The 23478-nt window shown below is 37.0% G+C and overlaps 1 protein-coding gene across 1 annotated transcript in view; it reads left to right on the top strand.

Moving 5' to 3' along the window:
- Positions 1 to 23478, top strand: part of lingo2 (leucine rich repeat and Ig domain containing 2) — a 303604-nt gene that overhangs the window by 182389 nt on the left and 97737 nt on the right. The window contains exon 4 of the mRNA XM_081382888.1: positions 16769 to 16847. The gene's annotated coding sequence lies outside the window, so the exon portion shown is untranslated. The remainder of the gene's footprint in view (positions 1 to 16768; positions 16848 to 23478) is intronic.

Raw genomic sequence — 23478 nt, 5'->3', positions numbered from 1 at the left:
ACTGGCATTGACCTCTGAGAGAGATCTGATATGCTCAAGATTGGAAAGTTAATATGTCCGTGTAACCCCACACCTCTGGACCTCTGAATGGGACCCACACAGCGGGCCACTGAATGGGAGGCGTAGGGGTTTAAGTAGGTCTCTGATGTGCTTTTCACATCTTTTAGTAGTAATCTTTCTGAATCACAAACATTTTGGGGTCATGTTATCTCCTACGCCCTTGGGAGCTGAATATGTGGTGCCAACCAGATCTTTGTTCTAAATGTCAACAATGATTTCAAGCTGAAGTCACACTCATCTGATGATCTATCTATCTATCTTTCTATCTATCTATCTATCTATCTATCTATCTATCTATCTATCTATCTATCTATCTATCTATCTATCTATCTATCTATCTATCTATCTATCTATCTATCTATCTATCTATCTATCTATCTATCTATCTATCTATCTTTAAAAAAAAACATTGGATAAATTGATTGATTTATTGATTTGATTGATTTATTTGTTAATTGATTGATTGGCAGCCACATTGAAAAGCAAGGCCCAGATGAAGTAGCTGTCTAATGAGTGTGATTTCAGCTTATATGCTTTGCTGACATTTATCACTCATTGAAATTGCATAATCACTGTTGTGCAGCTTCTTACTAAGTAGATGACATGAACCCTAAATTATTTTAAATCAGAAAGGTCACTGCTAAAAATATGAAACATACACCACCTTGAACCATTCTTTGACTACAAATAGCTATGAATGTGAATGCTATTATATTGGTAATGAAAGGGTGATAAAAACAATGAGGACTGACAGAACTATAGCGTTTTCGGTTCCTGCTCTCAAATCCAGCTGCAGTTATTATCACCTACTGTAATATTTAATCAAATGTGCTGCCATAGTGAGATTTTGAAAAGAATCGCAAATGCGTTCTGACTAAATACATCTTTCACTGAACTGGAGGTGTGTAATGAGCAGGAAATGAAACTCAAACGGCAGTATAGTCACGTACACACAATGTTACAGTCGCAGTGTGATGGGTGGAGATTTTGAGGGTGAAAGGGAAAGAAAATGACTGGTATAATTTTGTTCTCCATCGACGGTGTAGTTTTTTCGGTCTATTTTTTCCCTCTGCATCAACCCACACATTGACTATCAGAATATCGGCATTCACCAGCATGAGCAGGGTTGCAGTGGTGTGAGATTGATCTTTGGAGGACCTTTAATCTCAGGCTTGATTGCACTGTGCGTCGACAGGGTTGGCGAGTGGAATGGCAGAAATCAGTGCTGGATTTCCCACCAACACCTAGTATATGCCCTGATTATGCAAATGACATGCCAATCAACTTTTCAACATTTCTCTGACTAGTGCACAGCAAACAGGTCACCTTGTTCGGAAGCCTCCCTCTATCTAATTATGATAGGGACTTTGACTTTATTTAAGATTATGTTTTGTGGCTATTAAGATGTTTTGCAGGTCCAGTAATTCCTTTGCACTACTTGTACGAGACAGTATTTATTTATATTTTTCATGAGTATGTCAGCCACCCTTTTTTTCTTGCTCAAGAAAGAGATAGTCAATAGTGTGGTGCTGTATTTTCTAAACTGTGTGTTAACTCACATCATATCACCACAAACCAGTTGTATAAAAGCTGTTTAAAAGCCTCACATCCATCTGCAGTTCCTTGTATTTTTCAATAGAAATCCCCCTCAACAAAGACAAGAAGAATACACTCACCAATTTGGTTCTAAACATAGAAAGACATCCCATTCTTCTTGAACATCTGACGTGACGTCTTGTCAAAGTGACTCATAGCACTCAACCAAAGCTCATGGAAAATACTGAGATTGGTACATCTCCAATGAAATTGTCATGTCAGTTATCCTACCCTCCACTGGGTATTCACCTTCTCCATTTTTTTTCTTTCTAGAAATCCATTGCGTAAGTAGTTTGGTGTCCTGCTCTGGATATAGGAGGAGGACTAACTGTGAGGCTTAACATGCTAAATAAACAAATAACTTTCAATAACCTATTCTGAGAAGATAGTTGTTCAGAGTGCAGGTTAACATGAATTAAATCGAAGTGTGCGTATTCATTGTCATTTTACAGTCCTGTATTCCCTTATCAGCTTTAACAACTCAGTATGAATTAGGTTGTGAGAGCCATAGTAACCATTATCACTAAATAAACATTATTAGATTAAAATTGGTTGTACTCTCTCTCTCTCTCTCGCACTCTCTCTCTCTCTCTCTCTCTCTCTCTCTCTCTCTCTCTCTCTCTCTCTCTCTCTCTCTCTCTCTCTCTCTCTCTCTCTCTCTCTCTCTCTCTCTCTCTCTCTCTCTCTCTCTCTCTCTCTCTCTCTCTCTCTCTCTCTCTCTCTCTCTCTCTCTCTCTCTCTCTCAAAACATATTTTGCATTTATTTTCAGTTTTTAGATGGGTTACTAGTGGATGTTTTCTAGCCCAGAGCAAAGAGCAGTTTTCTCTTATTTTTTCAATATAATGTTGTTTGCTTAATATTCCTTGATTATCATGTTTATGTAATCTAAAGCCCTCTGGTTTGTGAATTTAGTAAATACTACATGTTCCTTTTTATTTTACCAATATAGGTGCTTAAAGCTGCATAATTGATTCTGGCCTTTTGTAATCAGGCTATGAAACATTTATACTCATTCTTAGTCATTCATTATTATTTTTATGCATATTTTTGGGTTTATGTTTTGATTTCAGATTGCTTAGTTGAATTTGTCCAGCCAAAAGCATTTTTTTTTTTTTTTATGAATATTGTGAATATTGTTTGATTAGATTGCCTTTATCGCCATGTTTTCATGTGTATGTAAGACCATGTGCTCTCTTTTATTCTACCAATTCTGGCTATTAAAAAACGTAAAACTGATTCCTGACATCTTTGTTATAGTGCCAACTTACCTGTCTTTCAAAACTTAGGAGTGAATGTTATGTCACCTAATTAATATTCATTAGCTAATGTGTTGATATTATTAGGGACCTTTTCAATCATACCTGCCTCTGTGTATTAGTAAAGGTTAAATATGCACACAAGGAGACAGAGAGCAAACCTGGCATAAATGTGTGTAGTTAAGTGCAAATATGAGCATCTTTTAGCACGCCTTTGAAGGGCACAAGAAGTATTAACTTTCCAGTGTGAATGTGGAACGCTTTTATGGATGATTGTTGGTGTTGAATATATTTGACATTTTTGGTATCAGGTGACACCTTTGAGGAGGCGGCGTAAAGAGAGAGGTGACATATGCATGCAAAGAGCAAGGGCGCTCTATAAACAAGGTCGCATTTGCTTTGCAAGAAAGCTTTCAAATGCGTTCTGAATATGCTATCGTTGTTTGCTTTTCCCGTAATTCTTGTCAAGGCTTGGAATCTTGCCTTTGTTTGTCTTTTGCTTTTGCTTTGTGTTGAAACCTGTGTCATCTTTCTTACCATAGCATGCTTATAATTAGTGAAGCTCTGCCTAGGTGAGAAAAAAAAAACACTTTTATAGCCATAAAATTGTTTCATCTCACGTTAATTTCTTTATTTAAAAACTTGTTGAGATTTAAAATGTAATTTACAAGAGTGGCCTGGCCAAAAGGGCAGCAACAAGTAACATAAATATACATGCAAAGTTGCATGAAAAGAAACATTGTGTGTGTCTAAAGCTGAACGGGGAATCCAGTGTCACGGAGGGGGGCTTTGTTTAATAACCTCCATTGTGCTGAATAAGCCTTGATTCAGAAAACTGGGGCTATTCTCTAGCAGTGGCATTTCTACCTGTGATTTTCGGCCGGGCCTTTTTGTGCTTACTTAAGCAGTATGTGTGCTCATTTAGTTTGTCTTCCCTACGGTAGAGGTGCATCTCAATCTTTGATGAGCTCTCTAGAGTATGGGCAGTTACACTTCGCCTATACGTTTTTTGCATAAACTAGGACAACACCGTAAAAGCTATTAAAGAGAAACGTTCTTTATGTTCTCGGGTTTTAACAGAAACACTATCATGAATGTTGAATAAAGCTGATATGACTCTTAGAATATAGTACATGATTTGCAACTCGTCTAAAAATACTTCTTTTGTATTCTCGTATTTATGAACAAACTAAGATGTGCTTGAAAAAGGGCTGTTGTTTTTTCGTTTGCCACCAGCTTGCAGTAATAGTTTTTTTTTTCTCCTCAAGAAACCGATTTCAAGATTCTCACTGTTATTAAGGCTGTGATATATTTTCATTGGATTTTATTATGCCTGTAAGTTTATTTATCCAAGCACAATTTCACCCTCACAATACCAGCATGTCCTGAACTGCCTCAGCCATAACAGATGCTCCAGAATTGAATATAGATTCAAGTGAGCAAGACAGGCTGCCTGATGAATCTCAATTTGCTGGTGACCATATTTCACGGCTGCCTTGGTCTCACGAGTAAGGGAGAGAAAAAGGGGAAGAGGAAAGCAATACTTGCCAAGCTGCCATTCTATGAAGAGGTGAAGTGATCCCAGTCGGAATATGACACACATTCAAATGAGGCTGACTAAGAATCAAATGGTGCCACTGAGTAGATCAGTAGAGTGGAGTGATTTTTATCTATTGGGGGGTTAGTGTACTGATAACATAAGAATCGATAACCTCTGCCTCTCACAAACCAAAGTTCCCTTTTAAGGGGTATCGCACTGTGAAATCATGTGTCTTATATGGTGTTGTCCGTCTACCAGCATATATAAAAAATGGCGAGCAAACTGTTCATCCCTGCCCACGCTACATCACAGGTGGCGATGCATACAATCTTTGTGTAGTTTGTTTGGGAGCGGAGCATGCACAGTCAGCTCTCCAGGGTGCTGGCTGTGCCGACTGTAAACAGCTTCCACAATGGACGCTCCACTCCCGCCTGGCACTCTTTGAGGAGGGCGCTCAGGCTTGCGTTTTCCAGAATTCGGGTCCCGCTGCTGCCAAGGCACATCTGCGATCTAGATCACGGGGATCGCAAATGGATCTATCAGAGGGGTTTGAGATGGGCCCGGCCATATCTCTGCCCTCACCTGATAGATCTAGTCCCTTTTCTCAGTGTCAGGAAGCACGCTTTGCAGTTGAGGCACTGGTGCTTAAAGGTATCCAGTTCTGAGGAGTTGGATATTGAAAGCATCGAGGCAGGAGATGTTGAGGACTCGCCTGCTCACTCTCCAGCGTATGAGGAACTGGTGGAAGTTGTGATTCGCGCTGTTGCCAGATCAAACATCGACTCCACGTCTGGGGCCTGCCGTTTTTTCCCGATCTCCACACAGAGGTGTCAAGATTGTGGAAGAAACCGGCCTCATATCGAGTTCACAGTGCACAAACATCATACTTTTCCTCGATAGTTGGCCACAAAGAGCATGGTTATGGGTCAATGCCAAAGGTGGAAGAGATGCTAGCTAGCTATCTCTCCCCTCCCCAGCAGCAAACTGCATTTTTTATTGTTTTAAGCATAAACCTCTGTAAACACATTATAGTAAACTTTTAAGCATAAACCTCTGTACATTATAATAAAGTTTATTCTTAAAACAGGTATTTTTATATAATATAACAATATTATATTATTATACAATATTATGTCCTAGGCTCACAGGAATTCTGAAATCTATCCCAGTGTCTCAGGCTTTTATTTTATTTTATTTTATTTTATAAAATGTAATTTAATCAGTCTTAAGCAAATGATGCGTGGAAGGTATCACTTGATTGGACTGGCCAAATTTGGACATTTTATGCTAGAGTATACTCTTTATACAGTGGTGGTCAGAATTAATGGCACCCCTGGTAAATATGATCAAAAATGGCTGTAAAAAAATAAATCTGCATTGTTTATCCTTTTGATCTTTCATTAAAAAAATTTGCAAAAATCTAACCTTTCATTGAAGTAAAAGAATTGAAAGTGGGGAGGAAATCACATTGTGAAATAAATGTTTTTTTCTCCACAATTATTGGCACCACTAGATTTTTTTACGAGTAAATTATCTCTGTAGTATATTCCCATTAATATTTACCTTTATTTAGCACACCAGGGTCACTAGGAACATGAAATTGTCTAGCTATGACTTCTTGTTTCACAGGAGTTTAAATATGACGAAAATAAGGCCAAATTTCTTTAATCATCCATCCCAATGAGTAAAACCAAAGAATATAGTTCTGATGTGCAGCAAAAGATTGTTGTGCATCACAAAATAGAAAATGGCTGTAAGAAAATAGCTAAAGAATTGAAAATCCCCATTCTGACCATCAGGGCAATAATTAAGAAGTTATAATCAACTAAAGATGTTACGAATCTGCCTGGAAGAGGACGTGTGTCTATATTGTCTTAATGGACGGTGAGGATGAAAGTTTGAGTGGCCAAAGACTCTCCAAGGATCACAGATGGAGAATTGTATAGATTACTTGAGTCTTGGGGGTCAGAAAGCCTAAAAGAAATTATCAAACAACCCCTACACAACCACAAGAAAAATCCTCCTCGCTCCTCCAAAAACAAACTCCAGCATATTCAGTTGTCAGACACGACTGGATCTTCAAACGGCACAGGGTTCTGTGGTCAGATGAAACAAAAAAAATGGCTTTTTGGCAGCAAACCCAGCAGATATGTTTGGTGCAAACAGGAATGAAGAGTACCCCATGCCTACGGTTAAATATCCTGGAGGTCCTGGACTTCTTATTCAGATACATGGTTTTATCGATTCTAGCAAATATCAACAGATAAAAAATCAAAACCTGACTGTCTCTGCTAGAAATCTTATAATGGACCGTGGTTGGATCTTCCATCAGGACAACGGTCCAAAACAAACATCAAAATCAAAACAAAAATGGGTAACTGAGCACAAAATTAAGCTTCTGCCATGACCTTTCCAGTCCCCTAAACTGAACCCTATATAGGGCCCTATAAAATCCGTTTTATTTTTTCCCAAATTCCGTTTTATTTTTTCCCAAATTCCGTTTTTTCCGTTTTAATTTTTGGAAATTCAGGTTTTTTTTACCCTTACTAGTAACTAATTGTTATTTTAGTCGTAAAAAGAGTGTTTTTAATGTTAATGATTAAAATGTTCACAAATAAAATAGGAATGACCCTAAATTTATTGAGGTAACAAACAAAATTCTCATTTTAAGAGGTGTTAAATGTGGTTTGGTTTGTTTACATTAGTGAATGTATTAGGCTAACTAACATGAACCATGAGCAATACATTTGTTACTGTATTTATTAATCTTAGTTAACCCTAACCCTGTATTTTTATTATGTTACTTCATGCAGTGCATTAGGCTAACTATAAGTAACTTTGCAACTACATGTCAACTAACTAATGTTAACAAATACAACTTTTCATTTAAATAATGTAGGCTACTAAATGGTGAAATTAACATTAATAAATATTAATAAATGCTGTAGAAGTGCAGTTTATTAATAGTTAATGTTAACTGATCTAGTTAACTAGAGTTTAATAAATGGAACCTTATTGTAAAGTGCTACCGATTTTGTTAAACACCGAATCCATTCAGTGTTGGACAGATCAGTTGTTCATCCATTCATTAAAGTGAATCGGTTCAAATGAGTCATTAGTTCGCGAATCGGACGTATAAGCAGACTTGTACGCGTTGTGTGATTAATTATCCCGCCAGTTAGGACATCGCACAAGATTTGTCAACACAGAAAACATTTCATCATTGGATAGGTTTAGTTTAGTTTATTGAAAGTGTTTTTTTTATGTCAGCTGAATGGGCGGAACGCTTTTCAGAGAAGAAGGCAAGGTAAAAAAGTTTTTTTTGCACAATTCACACCCAGCGGTAGCCTAATTCAGGAAAACAATATCCGAATGCTCCACGTGAAACTTCGTTCTTCCGATCTTTTACCATTGTGTCAATTCTCAATTGATTTAGATTAATAAGCGCGAGGGAGTGAGAGAGAGCAAGACAGTTTGAAGACGCGCGCGCGACCGGGCCTCTCTCTCTGCTCATTCTTTCAGTAATATGCGATTTTCCTCAGACATACGTTTTTCTCCCACACAAAAACATAATTTTATTCCAAATATGTAAAATTCCGCGAAATTCCGCGTTGACACTAGATTCCGCGTTAATTAGCCAATTCCGCGATTCCGTGATCGCGGAAATTATAGGGCCCTACCTGTAGAAAATGAGTGGGGTGAACTACTGAACAGAAGAGGCACCACACTCATCAGGCAGAAAGAGGAAGAAAACTCAGATCTGTTATCTTGGCAAAAGGAGGTTGCAAAAAGTATTTAATAACAGGGAGCCAATAATTATGGCCAGTGTGTTGGCCATTGGCCATTTCTACAACAATGCATTTATATCAATTCTTTATGTTTGCTTTCAAAATACTTGTAATTTAAAAAAGAAAGTAGAAAAGAGAAATCTTGTATTTTCAGGTATATGTATTTTGATTTAGTGATGTTTACATATATACGTATTGACAGTGTTATACTTTGTTATATTTTATCTGTTTGAAGGCTGGTTTTACTAAACAAATTAATCTGTACATATAATCTACGTTTTAAACACCGAGAAGGCTGCAATGATCATTAACTATGTCAGTGCAAGAAAAAGATTTTCAGCATTATGGTTTTTAAAATCAGTGTTGAAGATAACTGTTAAAGTAACTCTAGTATTGATTTGGGGGGAAAAAATACCTTAAAAGCCAATTTAGGATAACTTAATAACCACAAAATCAATAACAGAGAGGTTTTCAACTGCAGACCAGCATGCCATACAAATCTTAGAGTTTCGCACTAATAACATCAATAAATGTTCTCGAGATCAATTTCACTAGAGCAGTTTTTCAACATTTTTGTTCAGTTGCTTCCTACATGAACAAATCAAACTGTCATTACTGGACATAAACATGGAGGCCATTGATTTAATTCCATAATGTGATCTTACTGAGTCTATTGAAAGTAGTGTTTCATGTTTTTTTATGTATTATACAGTAGTTGTTTCAGCTCAGTCTTCAGGTCTGCAAAATAGAGCAGTAAGCCTGTGCAGACAATTTGCCAATTGTCTTCATGCTCATTTATGTATGTTAAATGAGAGGATGGAGACAGGGGTCACAATGCTGATATGCCTTTGTATGGGGATTTTACCCTAATTAGCCCAAAGCAAAAAGATTAATGCTCTGTTCCTCTGCCCATGGGTTAAACTCTTCCTTAACAAGCTCATTATGTTCATGTAATGATCTCTCTAACATGCTGTGCTACGACGGGAAACAGTCCTACCACCTCGAAGAATGCCATAGATTGAGTCTCTTATGCTTACCAAGGGTGCATTTATATGATCAAAAATATAGTAAAATTTTGTTTTCTATTGTAATATATTTGAAAATGTAATGTATTCTTGTGATCGCAGAGTTGAATTTTTAGCAGCCATTATCAGTAATTTTTCTGAAATATAAATACCTGTTTTACTTTTCATGTTTGTGCCTTTTGTTCAATTTAAAGCATTCTTGCTGAATAAAAGTATTAATTCATTTTGATACATCGGGCCCTATTTTAACGATCTGAAACACAAGTATCAAACGCGAAATGCAAGTAACTTTGTGTGCGGACAGGGCCTGAAATTAACACCCGACCACACGCCAAATGCGGGTGAATTCTGCAATTGGCGGGTAACACTGTCAATCTACCTTTGCGGGGAGTTTGATTGACAGGCGATCTGGCCAATCATAATCCGCCTTTTTTGTCCGACAAAGCAGTCAGGAGAGTTCAACGTTGGATGATTTGAACTTGAAAAGTAGTGTAGCCTACTGAGTAGCCCTACTGACATCTTTCCGCAGTTAAAACTACATTCCTTCTTATGTTCATTCATGTTTATTTGATGCTATAAATTAACTAGAAGGAAGAGATGATCGGTTCACGAGCAGCTTTAACTGAGGCACCACAGCGATCTGTCAAGACACATTACAGAGCCACAAAACGGTATTGTCTAAATTTCTTTAAAAATGACCAAATTTTAACGTTGAGACTTTGTTTAATATCAAAAGTAACCTGGACTGTCTTGTCTGTCAGCGTGTTGTCAGTGTCCGCTCTGCTGCGCGATGTGTTTTTCATTGCGTGAGATCATGGTTTGGCGTGAGCGCGGTGTAGCTTGTCGGACATAGCAACAGTAACTAAAGGGGCCGGGTCTTTGCGAAGGTTTTTTTTTTTTTTTTTGCAACTGTTGTTCTTTGACATCTGAACGAAGTCAGCCATTTCGTTGGATTTTTGTGCTAAAAAATGTGGCGGCACATTACTGGAGTAAAGAAAGCATCTGTGAAAGCAGCGCAGTTTGAGTGTTTCGGAACGTAACGTTAGCCTATATGTGATCGGAGAGAAAGATGAGGCTCTTCTTTGACTACGTTTGAATGTGTGAGTAAACTGTTGAGATGAGATGAGATAATGCAACGCTGACATAGGCTACATTACAATGACAGTTGCACAGATGTTGGGAGTTGGGAATTGGTGAGAAAATGTCTGGTAGCCTACCCGGTAACTTTACCAGTAATAACAATATTAATTTAGTTCTGCTTTGCCCAGCCATCAACACAGCCGCGTGTGATTTGTTTACGAGCTGGTCTATATCTGTATTCTAAGAGTTATTATTACTTGTATGGATCACATCTCGTTAATAACTTGACTGCACTTAAATGTGTATTCTTACAAGTTATAGAACAAATGTTTGTGCAATTCCTTTTTTTCACCTTTTATGAGGCCAAAAAAAAAAAAAAAAACTGGCTGGTAAAAAGTCACTGTGGCGGGTGGATTTTTAAATCCACCTGCCACAGTGGCTGGTGGTCAAAAAAGTTAACTTCAGGCCCTGTGTGCGGATCTCGGGCGCTGTTGCTATGTTGGTCTGAAGTAGCTACATTACTCATAGGTGTGGTTTGGGCGTAACGTGAAATAAACCAATCAGAGCGACATCTCACATTCCCTTTAAGAGCAGGCGTGCTTGTTCCACGGCGAATTGCTATTATAACAGCGGATTTGCCAGACGCACGACAGGAACGGTTCACAGCCGAGGAGACCGACGTTCTCGTCAGGGCCGTAAAAGACAGAAAAGTGACACTGGAGAAACCCACCCAAATTAGCTTCGGTTAAACAGGCGTATAATAATTTGGGTAAATGTGTGAGCTAGATTTATGCTGATTTTTCACATCTTCATGGTCACCACAATGATTTCCCTCATGTGGAATATTTTTCTTTGTAATAATGTATGGTTTGCAAAAATGGCAACTGCTGCATCTGTGTTGATGAGAGAAGCAAAGTGTATGCGCATTGTGCACACGCTACATTATGGCCAAGCATGCGCCCTTAAAATAGCATCTGAACGCGCCACTGAAAACGCGTCTCTGACTTTAGACTAGGTTTTTCCTGGTCTGTGGTGGAATTGTTTTCTTGAACTGGAAAATAGCACCAGGGAACGTTTGCGCCGGAACACGCCTCCTCTTTTCGCTGAACCGTCCCTGGGAGCGCAAGTTCATTCCTAATTTACCGATGTGCGTCAAGTGCAAAATAGGAATGATACATGCATCGGTGTACAAAGTCAATTGCGCCGGGTGCAAGATAGGGCCCTATATATTCATTAGTTATATATGGGAGATTGATGTGAAAAATTCAATTTCTCACCGAATCTGTCTCTTCTTTTCTAAAATATTTGTTGTTTATTTGTGATTGCACTAATTTAATGAGTGCTCCTAGTGCATTCAGTTAGTTTTTCCTTAGATTGCACAGCACAGTGCCACTGGGGTCGAGGGAGGAGGCAGTTCTTTCTGAGATAATGAGAACAGACGTTGTACATGTGTCTGTGTTCTTTGCCACTTCTCATTTACCCAACATGAACATGGCAAAAGAGCAGAGACAAAGGAGAAACACTGGGAGAGAAAAAGACATTGAACACAGAGAGGGAGAGAGAGCGTGCAATGAATGGGAAACATGAACTAAAGTAGAACACACAGAAAGATCACTGATACAGGGGAAAAAAAGGCAAAATAGGGAGCTTTTATTTTGAACTACTACGAAATGAGGTCAACACAGCATGGTTTTTTTTTTATATTTATTTTTTTAGTAATTAATTTGTTTGGTTGTGATAATTATTTCAGTGACATATACCCTTATCTTTGTTTTTAACATTGTTAAAATTACTTCTGTTTGTATGAAAACTGTACCGATCAAAAGTTTGTAAACATTACTATTTTTAATGTTTTTTAACAAAAAGTATCGTATGCACAGCAAGCCTGCATTTATTTAAAAAAAAAAAAAAAAAAAAAAGAAACAGTAATATTGTGAAATATTATTGTAATTTCAAATTGTTTTCTTTTTTCGGGATTCATTGATGGATAAAAAATTAAAAAGAACAGCATTTATTCAAAATATAATTCTTTTCTAACAATATAAATCTTTATAAATATAAATCTTAAACACATCCTTGCTAAAAAGTATTATTTATTTTTTTTAAATAAGAAATATGTACTGACCCCAAACTTTTGAACAGTAGTGTAAATTGTTATAAAATAATTATATTTTTTAAATAAATGCTTAAAAAAGGTTATAAAAAAAATATATATATATATTTATTAAGCAGCACAACTTTTTTCAACATTGATAATAAATCAGCACGCTAAACCTGTCATGCTAAAGCTAAAATATGCTAGGGCAAGTTGGTTGAACTCCTCTATAATTCAGACCCCCTTAGGATCACTATGACACTATGTCTTCACTCGGGCTGTGAGATATCCCCTCTGCGCTACCACAAGCTACTTAAAAACGGTCTACTGACACACACTATCCCTACAAGGATCAAACTTGACCCATGCTAATAAGCCACACTAATGGAGTCTGGTTTAATCCAGGAGGGGAGAAGCTCCCTTCTTAAAATGTCACATTATATTAGAGCAAAGTTAATGTAGTATTAAACTGATGTTCTGTTTCACTTTTTCTAGTACTTAACTCTTTGTTTGGAGGTGCAGCAGATGCGTTCATCTGTGTTAGTCTCCTGGAGGCTCTTGGGAGCATCAATCCACTGCTCCCATCCCCTCCGGCACCCACTGGAATCCCCGTTGGTATCATGGCGCTCAATCTATTTAATTGCCACAATGATGGGATTAATTGGTGTGTTGTTATCCATTACAACAGGCCCCAGGTTGATGCACAGCAAAGGGCAAATCAAGCATGAACTGAAGACTAATCAAGCACATGAGATTGAAAAGGATTTAGCAAGATGTCCATGTGGGCAGAATAATTGAATGAGATAGATATCACTGTGGCCGCTGGTCAATGAGAGGACATACCAGTGTTTAATACATGCCAGCATACAGGCATTTGTTCTTTTCTCTGTTACATGTCCTGTATACTTTGTTCAAAAGTTTGAGGTTGGTAAGATTTATTTTATATTTTCTTAAGTCTCTTATACTCACCACGGTTGTATTTATTTGATAAAAATACAGTAAAAACAGTAATATTGGGAACGAAATAACAAAAGTTTAATGCGTTTTAGGAAGGATTGTTCCAGTGCACCTATGCAACCATTGCGGAGGTGGGGGGGTCTACCACAGAAACCGAAAATTCTCGGGCCAGCAGCATGTGTCCAAATTTCAATCTTAACCGTTCTATTTCATCAGAAACGATCTGAAAACAGGGCTTTAAGTGTAAAATACCAAACTTGTCCTTTAAGATTCTGGATTACCCTAATAAACTACTGCACTTGGATCCTCAACCTTTGTGTCTCTGAGCAGTTTGAAAACCAATGTGACAAAAAAACAAGAGCGCTTGATAATGATGGGCAAATTACAAAGACTGCTTCATAAAGCTTTTAAACCTTTACGAATCTTTTGTTTCGAATCAGTGGTTTGAAGCGTGCATAAAAATGCGAAAATCATGTGATTTCAGTAAAAGAGACTTCGTTACATCATAACTGTTTCGAAACGTTTAAAAATTTCAATGGTTCACCACTGGCCCCCAGCCACGAAACATTGAACAAGTCTCTATGGGTTTTATTTGATTTCTGATCCGTTTTATACATTAGACATTAATATAATTAAACGGAATAATAGTAGTTAATAATCTTATTGGCCTGTTTAGCTGAGCAATCCATGCAACAAACAAAATAAGGCCTGAAAATTTATAGAAGAGCACATATGCACATATCAAGTACAGACACATATCAAGTATAAAGACACTTGATATTTAATCATAATCGACGATTAGTTAATTGCATTTGATAGATTTTACTTTTAAAAAATGTTTTATGGATTTCCAATATTTTGTAGGTTTCACCAGCGTGTGGCATTTTGAACTCTTCGAAACAGTTCGAATCAATTGATTCAAAGCTTTGAAAAGCTTTGTTTCATCCATCACTAGTAACTGAATAAACAAGGCTTATACAAGCAGAGTTAACAAGGGTAATGGCACACAGGTGGAAGCGATCAAACAATAGTTGGTACGGGCAATAGGTTATGGGAAACGCAGTCCATGATGATATAAAAAGACGAAAGGAGTGCCATCTGGTGGCTATCACAGGCACTCCGGCTGGTAGGTGTGACAATAGCTGAATCTGAAATCGCCCCCTACACCCTCAAATAGGGTTTTATTTGAGGGGACAGCTATTTGTAGTGGTGTCCGAAACCATAGTGGACGTTATTGAGTGTATTTTTTCAATCCCACATTGCACTGCAATAACGAATGTACAACCGATGTATGCTCAACTTCAGTCCCGATTCGCTCACTCGTTTTAATTTACTCCTTTAAGTGAACAGTATTAGTGGACTAACGTAGGGAATAGTGAATGAGGGTTTAAGGGGCGATTTCGGTTTCAGGCAATGGCTTTCTTTTCTCTGTGGAATACAAAAGAGGATATTTTGAAAATGCCTCCTTTTTTCCATACAGTTACATACAGTTTACATACAAGTTTTTGTTGAATGCATGGGCAAAAATATCTTATGATGATGAGATCACAGATGTATGTCACAGATATGTCACAGATATTACATTTTTGGGTGAATTACTAACATTACAAAACCAATTTGCACTTGATTTTTTTTCTTACATTTCAAACAATTTGTTCTCTAATAAGAAAAAGTTTTGTTATAAATAAATAAAATGTATATTTATCACAGTAGAAAATAAGAAAGTGAAACATAAGTCCTCAGAAAATCTACCCAGGTGCTTCTTTGAATGCCTTTATCGTTTTGACAAGCTGAAATCATTTCAGAGAAGAAATTCTGGAACTATCAAGAATAAAGGCTTCAGTTATTAGTTATCAAAAGCTTTGAAAAAATCACTATAAACCAGATGTCTGAGACTACCTTTCTGAAAAGTAAAGAATTATAACTAAAGTTGGATGTTCTAACCAGGCATCTTACATGTAAAGCACATCATTCTCTTCTTTAAAGATAGAGCCAATGTATGCCACAGCGTCTGAGAGAACAATGACAGGCTGATAGTCCCAAAGTGTTCTCCATGACTTCGGTGGCTTTGGAGAAACTACCGCTGATGATTAAGGAAGGGGTTGAAATGGATTTATTTGCTGTCCTCCTCCTGACGTCCACTCACTGAACACATACAGCCAGTATGTTTAGGGGAGTAAGAAAGGGAAGGCACGTATTGTCATTTCACCTTGCACAGGTTGAGCTGTCCTACTTTTTCTGTGTGGATTTTAACACCCACAGGCATGAATCAATATCAAGGGGCTTTTCAGCTTGTGCTTTTGAAATATTATACATCCATATGGCACCAGAACTTGCTTCATTGTGTTTGAACAAAACAAGATTATTGCTCCAATTATTTGTGGAAGATAACAAAGTTATCAACGTTAGAAACAATGTGGCCTTGTGAAACAATATTTTGCAGAGTGTAAATAAAATAAGAATTTTACCTAGGTTGCACACTTTCTTAGCAAGGCCATTGATATTCTCCAGTCATCTTGATCTTAGGCACCAGGCATAACAACGAGATCCGGAGAATAAATGATCAAACAGGAGGACAGCTATTGTCCTTGAACTGCTTAATGGGCTACTAATAGCATTGAGTGTCAGGACTGATTTTTACAAGTGAGTCCAGAAACAAACTTTCTACTTTTTTTTTTTTTTTTTTTTTTTTTTTTTTCTTCTACATGGTTGTCTTCTACAGATCCCCCAGCTTTCATTAGTAATTCAGGACCTTGTGTTTGCATAATCACCTTGCCTCTGTCAACCGTCAGGCCTGTATGGAGAGACTCATTAGTGTCTTTTCAGAGAGTAAAAGAAAGAGAGAAATATTGTCTGAATAAAATGATTTCCACAAGGCAGAGAGGAAAGACGTGGATGGACTGGGATATAGATATTCCGAATCCTTGCTGCGAGATTCCGGGGGTTTAAATAACAAGAACAATGTCCTGTGTCACAGAACAGCATCCTGTGTAGTGCGTAAGAGGATAGAGGAAGCGGGAAAAAAAGGTAAAGCCTCTTTTTTTCATGTGGGGCTTTGTACATATTACATGATATTGATTGTGCAAAAGTTTCATTGTGGCTTGGCCCAGACTTTGCCAGAAGCGCATATGAAAGTCGAGCCCTAGAGATTACGGGTAAAGCCAGGAAACCTAGAGCTTTCAGACAGCATTCGCGGTAATAACATACTGTGTTGGTTTTCACATCCATAAGGGTGTTCCGTTTGCTTGTCTTCTGAGCTTCTCCAAACTGCTGATTGCATGTTTGTGTTGGTTGCTTCCTAATTACAGTTTTTTTTTCTCTGTTTCATCTCTGATCTTATTTAATTCATTTATTTTGTGCTTTCTTGCAGATTTAAAAGACAAACCCTAACGAGAAGGCTCTTTAGTAGAACAAAAACATGGCCAAGGGGAAGATCTCTTCTCCATGTGGTGAGCACCTTCCTGAAATATCCTGACATTTTATGGTGAAACATGGTGGGACGCTGTATTGTTTAGTTCAGATAAATGAGATAAAAATGCTAAATGTATTCTGAAAACATCAATCTGCAACAACAAACAAACTAATCAATCTATATTTAACCACATTTCCATTTCAGTGAGCTTTTAAGGTCTCCGCAGACGGCTGTTCAAAGATGTATAGTCACCGTCTAACCCCTTCACACACATGCATAAATATACAGACATGCACATACTCATTACTGTATGACACAGAGTTGATATAGATTTATTTTCCCAAATGACTCCAAAAGTCGAGGAAAGCAGGGGGTTGATTGAGTAGCAGCATAATAATCCTGGTACAGTGGAAGCAAGGAATCATGCATCACAGTGCTTGCCATCTGTAGGAGGGCTGGAGTCCCTCAAGATGCATTAGGTCTCTGTAATGGGTTCGGCAAGGTGCAGCAATAATGGACGGATTCTAGGAACAAAGTTAATGATTATCACACAACCAAGAATCGGCTCTCTTTTAGTTCAATCTGAATTCAATTGGCTTCCTTGAATTGGAATTCAATTCCAATTCAACTGCATTGGAGTTTACTGCATTGAATTTCAAAGAAATGCATCCCAGGTAAAACATTTTAAAACATAAATCGTTCCTCCTCCTCGGCCCACAAAAGTTTTGTTTAATTTAGTTTTACTTTTAAAAAACTTTCTTCATTTTACATTTTTTTTATTCATTACTTTATTATATTATATAAATTCTGCATCCTGATTGCTACATTGATTCAAAATCAAGCTTAGAAATGGAATTGAAATTTAAAAGGTTTAGACTCCTTGAGCATAAATCTCACTGGATTATTACAATTAATGACTAAAGGAATGTTTGGAAATGCAAACTTATATGTATTACTGACACACAACAGCAAATTCTATAAATTGGTTTTAAGCAAGTTTATTTTATTTATTTTTTTATACTAATGCATCTAATACTTTTGCACAGGACTGTATACAGAAAACCGTCATTTACAGACAAAGCATTGTGGAAATGTTAACCGTTTGTTATGCAGCTGTTGTCAGATTTTTCAACAAAAGTTTCAAACTCTCCATTACACTGTGCCTCATTTACAAAGCAATATGCTGCAAACAAAGGGAATGTTCTTCCACTCTTCCATTTGCCCTGTTGTCGACAGTCTCCAGTGCATGGAGTCTGTCAGAAACTGAACATGCATCTGTATACTATCCAGTGGAGAGATGGTCTAATTTATGATCGAATAAGCAAACTTACAGTAAGATGCTGCTGAGACATTACACGTCACATCAATGTCACGTGTCTTTACGGGATCTTTATAGGATGTGTGAGCGCACGCACAGATTCCGGAAAATCACTGGCAGTGTGAATGAACCAAAATCAAACGATCCCGGGACAAATCCCATAAATCCCCATTATCAGTGTATTTTTCGGAATCTCTGTGTGAAAAGTTTGTGTATTGCAGTTGAGCATTTCATGGAGATTTCCATGCTTTTTGTATGGATGTTCTTTCAAATCAGGGAGGGAGTATAGTTGGGAAAAGTGTTTGGGGAACTTTTTTTGGTCTCCCATGTCACTGGTGGCAGCTACGCCCTTGGTGTTGATCATTCCATGAAAATCAGCTGTAGTCTCATAATATTCCTGAATGCTAAATTAACTTCCAAAGTCTCTTTGGATTTAAGAAAACAATGGCTGAAAATGTGGTCATCTCTAGACAGCGTTCTACTACACCGCTTTTCTCTCTTGTTGTGTCACTATGAATCCCATGTGTTTTGAGCGCGTAGTGTTCACTTCCACTTATTGCTCAAAACTGTTCAGCACTCAGCCTGCAGGGTAAAAGTGCATTGCTGTAATTCACATTGTTTGGTTCCACATCCATGTGACCTTCCTGTGTGTTTTGATGAGTGATATTCATACTAAGTTTCTCCTTTGTGTTGCTTACCTTTTTTATCGTATTCTGCAATAGGTGGGGTCATGAAAGGACAAGTGCAGTGGTCAGGCATGAATTTATCAGTGGTAGTACAGTAGAGGTCAGACAGCAGAGCTTGTGGAATTGTATACAAAGAAATGTGAAGTGTTTTATTATGTGACTTTTAAAAAAATTCTGCTTTAAATTTTTGAGAACAATCAACTTGGATATTTAAGTCATTTCAACTTAAATTACATTAAACTGACTTAAAAAAAATTAGTAGAGTCTTATAACTTATAAAAGAAAGTTGAAAATTGCTTAACTTATTTTAATGAGTTAAAGCAATGTAAAAACATATTGTCATAACTTATTGATCATATGATTTATATGAGGTACATACCCATCCGAACATATACCCGTAAAAAATCTATAAAAAATGTACCTCTCTTACTCTCTCGGGTCCAGTATTTTTCACCCTACTGGTGGTACTTGTCTGCGCATCTGCAAATTTGTGTTCCTTATTCTAAAAATGGTATGCACTTGTGCCTGCTTCTTTCTGATGCAAAATGTAATGTGTCTTTTTTGGGTACTGAGTTTTGTATGGAATATTTGTTGCTGTGCATCATATTCACTGCAAGAGCAGTTCTATCCTATTCATCTACAGCCTCATCCTGCTGCTGGAGTTACAGTAGATTGCATCATAGGCACTTCTGAAAGAACATTGACCAACTGCCTTTATCTTTTTCTTTTTTTTCTTTCTTTTTTTTTTTTTGTTGTTTCTCTTTGATTTTCTTCCTTCATATATGTAAAGGAAGATGTAGCTAAATTTATTTTATAAAAATATAAATAAAGTAGTAATAAAATAAACACAATAATAAACGGTAATAACAGGAAAAGGCGCCTTGGATAAAAGCATCTGCTAAATGGTTAAATGTGCTTTCTTTCTTTCTTTCTTTCTTTCTTTCTTTCTTTCTTTCTTTCTTTCTTTCTTTCTTTCTTTCTTTCTTTCTTTCTTTCTTTCTTTCTTTCTTTCTTTCTTTCACTGTCTCTTTCTCTTTATGTCAAGCTCTCTGCAATTACTTAGTGTAGTGATGGAGAGCCAGTTCATTAGGGACTGTGCAGTGCAGGTAAAAGTCTCAGCACAAAGACTTGATATGGTCTCTTCCTGACACAGCAGTTCTCTCGTGCATTGACTCCTATAGCATTTGACGATTAATGGATATTATCTGTCATGCTTCCCCAACTGTCTTTAAAGGGATAGGTCACTTTGAAATTAAATTTTGGTATGTTTTAGCTTACCTCAAGGGCATCCAAGATGTAGGTGTCTTTTTTTCCGCAGTAGTTTAAATTTTGATATTTTTAGGTCAAACCGTTCTTGTCTGTCAGTCATATAATGCAGGTCTATGGTCACTGTCTCAAAGAGCATGCACAGAGTCCAAATTAAAACAATTCCCCATCGTCCAAATTAAACAATTCCCCATCGTAAGTACACATTGATGGCCTAAGACACGAAATGAGTGGTTTGTGTGAGAAAACGAACAGTATTTATATCGTTTTTACCTCTTATACACAGCCACGTCCAAGTGATCTGAGGGCACGGGCGCTTACTGCTGTGTGACGTGTGCGCAGACTGGTGCATAGATATATATACACTACATTAGATTGCATTAAAGACATTCTTTCCAATGAACTGCCATAGCCAAGGCGACATCTAGTGTATATATCTATGCACCAGTCTGCGTACACGTCACACCCCAGGATGCGCGAGCGCCCTCAGATCACTTAGACGTGGCTGTGTATAAGACCTAAAAACGATATAAATACTGTTAGTTTTCTCACACAAACCGCTCGTTTCGTGTCTTAGGCCTTCAGTGTGTACTTACGATGGGGAATTGTTTAATTTGGACGATGAAGAATTGTTTTAATTTGGACTCTGTGCATGCTCTTTGAGACAGTGACCATAGACCTGCATTATATGACTGACAGACAAGAACGGTTTGACCTAAAAATATCAAAATTTAAACTACTGCGGAAAAAAAGACACCTACATCTTGGATGCCCTCGAGGTAAGCTAAAACATACCAAAATTTAATTTCAAAGTGAACTATCCCTTTAATTAGTAGAATCCAGTATTGTTACAGAACCAGAAGTATTAGTATTCCGCTGTGTCATAGACAACCGTAGCCGTATTATATCTAATATTAACATTAACATTAAAGAATGAATTTATAAGTGTGTATATATATACACACATATACACATATATACATACACATATATATATACAGTAAGTCATAAGCTGCTGATTCAGAGAGGGAATATAGATGTCTGTGTGAGTATATCTGTGTCCACCTTCATATCATTAGCATAAACAAACAACAGAGATGCAACTCTAAATACCACAGCCATTTGTCAGAGTTAACACATTTCAGCTTCAGTTACTGTCTAATTCACAGAGCAGAGGGAAACTGAGGCCGTTTCAAATAGCAATTAAACACACTGAGGTAAAACTATGAGTGCCTGGTTGGAGCAAAAAATGTATGCTTTGAACAGGACATAATGAGCCTCAAATATGCATTGTTCCCTTTGGCAATGGTGCGACTTAGATTTCAAATCAATATTTTCCATGGAGTACATCACACTTAGTTTTACATCTCGCACTCTTGTCTTTCTCTTTGAGATCAAAGATGGGCTCATGCTAAATATCACAGCACCTCAATGCAATGCAAAGACGCCCTCTTCACCTCTGCATACAAATTACTGAAATATTCAGCTGCTCTTGTACGGGAAGATCAGAGATCCACTTTTGTTTCACAGCGAGGGCATAATGACTTTCATTGCTATTCAGCTGTAAAAACTGCTTAAGTTTATTAGCACTTAACATGAGTGCAAAGAAGAATAATCGTTCTACTTCGATTAATGATGAGCATCTAAACAATTATTTTAGTTTATTTTCTTCTTTTTTATCAGTTCAGCACAGAACTTGTGTAAAACATCATTTTTATCAGACTGAAAGTAAAAAATGACATGTTTTGCAAGTTCTCCAAGAATTGGTTTGCTTGACAACCTTCTCAGACTAAACCGGCATCATTCTTCCAATTTTTGAAATGCCTGTCAAAAGACTGATGTGGTTTGGAGTGAGATGAGGAAATCCTCAAAATGTTTCTGTAAGTTTTGTTACTTAAGGGCAAACCCCTGTTGTGGTCTCATTTGCACAGGAAAAAGACGAAAGCATATTCTGGATGACATCAGCTAAGTAAATTTAGCATGGTAGTAGTAGAAGACCTCGATATGCCATACTAAATCTTCCATAAAAATGATCTGGTAATTCACAAGCATGTAAGCCATTATTATTGAAAATGAGGAGGTAGAATTGTGTCAAACACAGCTCACAGGCAAGATCTGTTTCTCAAGCAAATGCATAAATGTAAGAAAGACTAAGCCTTTTTTTTCAGTCACATTTGGTGTATTATGTACTGCCATCACTCTCCCATAAAATATGAAGTTGCATTACTCTATTCCTTCTTCTGGCAAAGAAGTGCCGACCAATATAGAAGGTGACTGACTAACTGACAATCACAGTTAGATTTTTTTATGTGCTGTTTAGGGGTGGCACAAACTAACAATTTTGTATTGTAAATTTTGTAATTTTTGTAATTTTGTAAAAGCTATCACTGGCACAGTACCTTTAAAAAAGGTTCTAAAATGTACCATTTAGGTACTAATATGTACACTTTTGGAACTAATATGTACACTTTTGGTACCAATATGTACCTTTGAGGGACTAATATGCACTCTTTAGGTACAAAAGTGTACCTTTTGAAAAGGTACCGCCACAGTGACAGCTTTTGTACCTTTTTTTCTGAGAGTGTACTGTATGGCACAATAGTCCAAAAGTAAGTACATGAACTAGATCATAAAATAGATCAGGTTGTCAATAAACACAGACTGAATACACACACACACACACATTCACAAGTTTGGGGTCAGTAAGATGTATTTATTTATTTATTTTTTAAAGAAATTAATACTTTCATTCAGCAATTAATTATGCATCAAATGTATCAAAAGCGACAGCAAAGACTTCTAGATCATTAAAAAGTATTTGCAGATTAATGTTCTTTTGAACTGTCTGTTTATAAAAGATGAAAAATAAATATTAATATTAAATATTAATCAGCACAACCTTTTTGAGCACCAAATCAGCATATTAGAATGATTTGTGACGGATCATGTGACACTGAAGACAGGACTAATAAATTACATTTGCTGAGAATTCAGCTTTGTCACATTTTAAATTCTAATTTCGCAATATTACTGTTTTACTGTATTTTTATTAAATAAATGCAGCTTAGGTAAGTATAAGAGACTCAAAAACATTTGAAAAAAAATCTTACAAATTTATATTTTGTAATATTATATATGCTTTATTCTGTTTTCTGCCATTTTGCTTCATTCATGCATATGATAATCCAAAGTTTGCCTCGACTTTGATAGAATCCTCCAAAGTAAAGTACGAATGTCAGCAGATGTTTTGGTGTTGCAGGATAAAAGGCATTGCTATAGTGACTTTTCTTTATAAACCTGCCCTAGTCCTATGGGAACAGGGAGATTTTGCTTGAATGAATGAGCATGTTGTTAGTGCATGTGCAGGGGTGAAAATTGAGTGAGAATTTTTGGAATCG

This window comes from Scardinius erythrophthalmus (assembly GCF_964197995.2).
Source record: "Scardinius erythrophthalmus genome assembly, chromosome: 13".
Taxonomy (NCBI): Eukaryota; Metazoa; Chordata; class Actinopteri; order Cypriniformes; family Leuciscidae; genus Scardinius; species Scardinius erythrophthalmus.
This window is presented reverse-complemented; position numbering and strand designations above follow the sequence as displayed.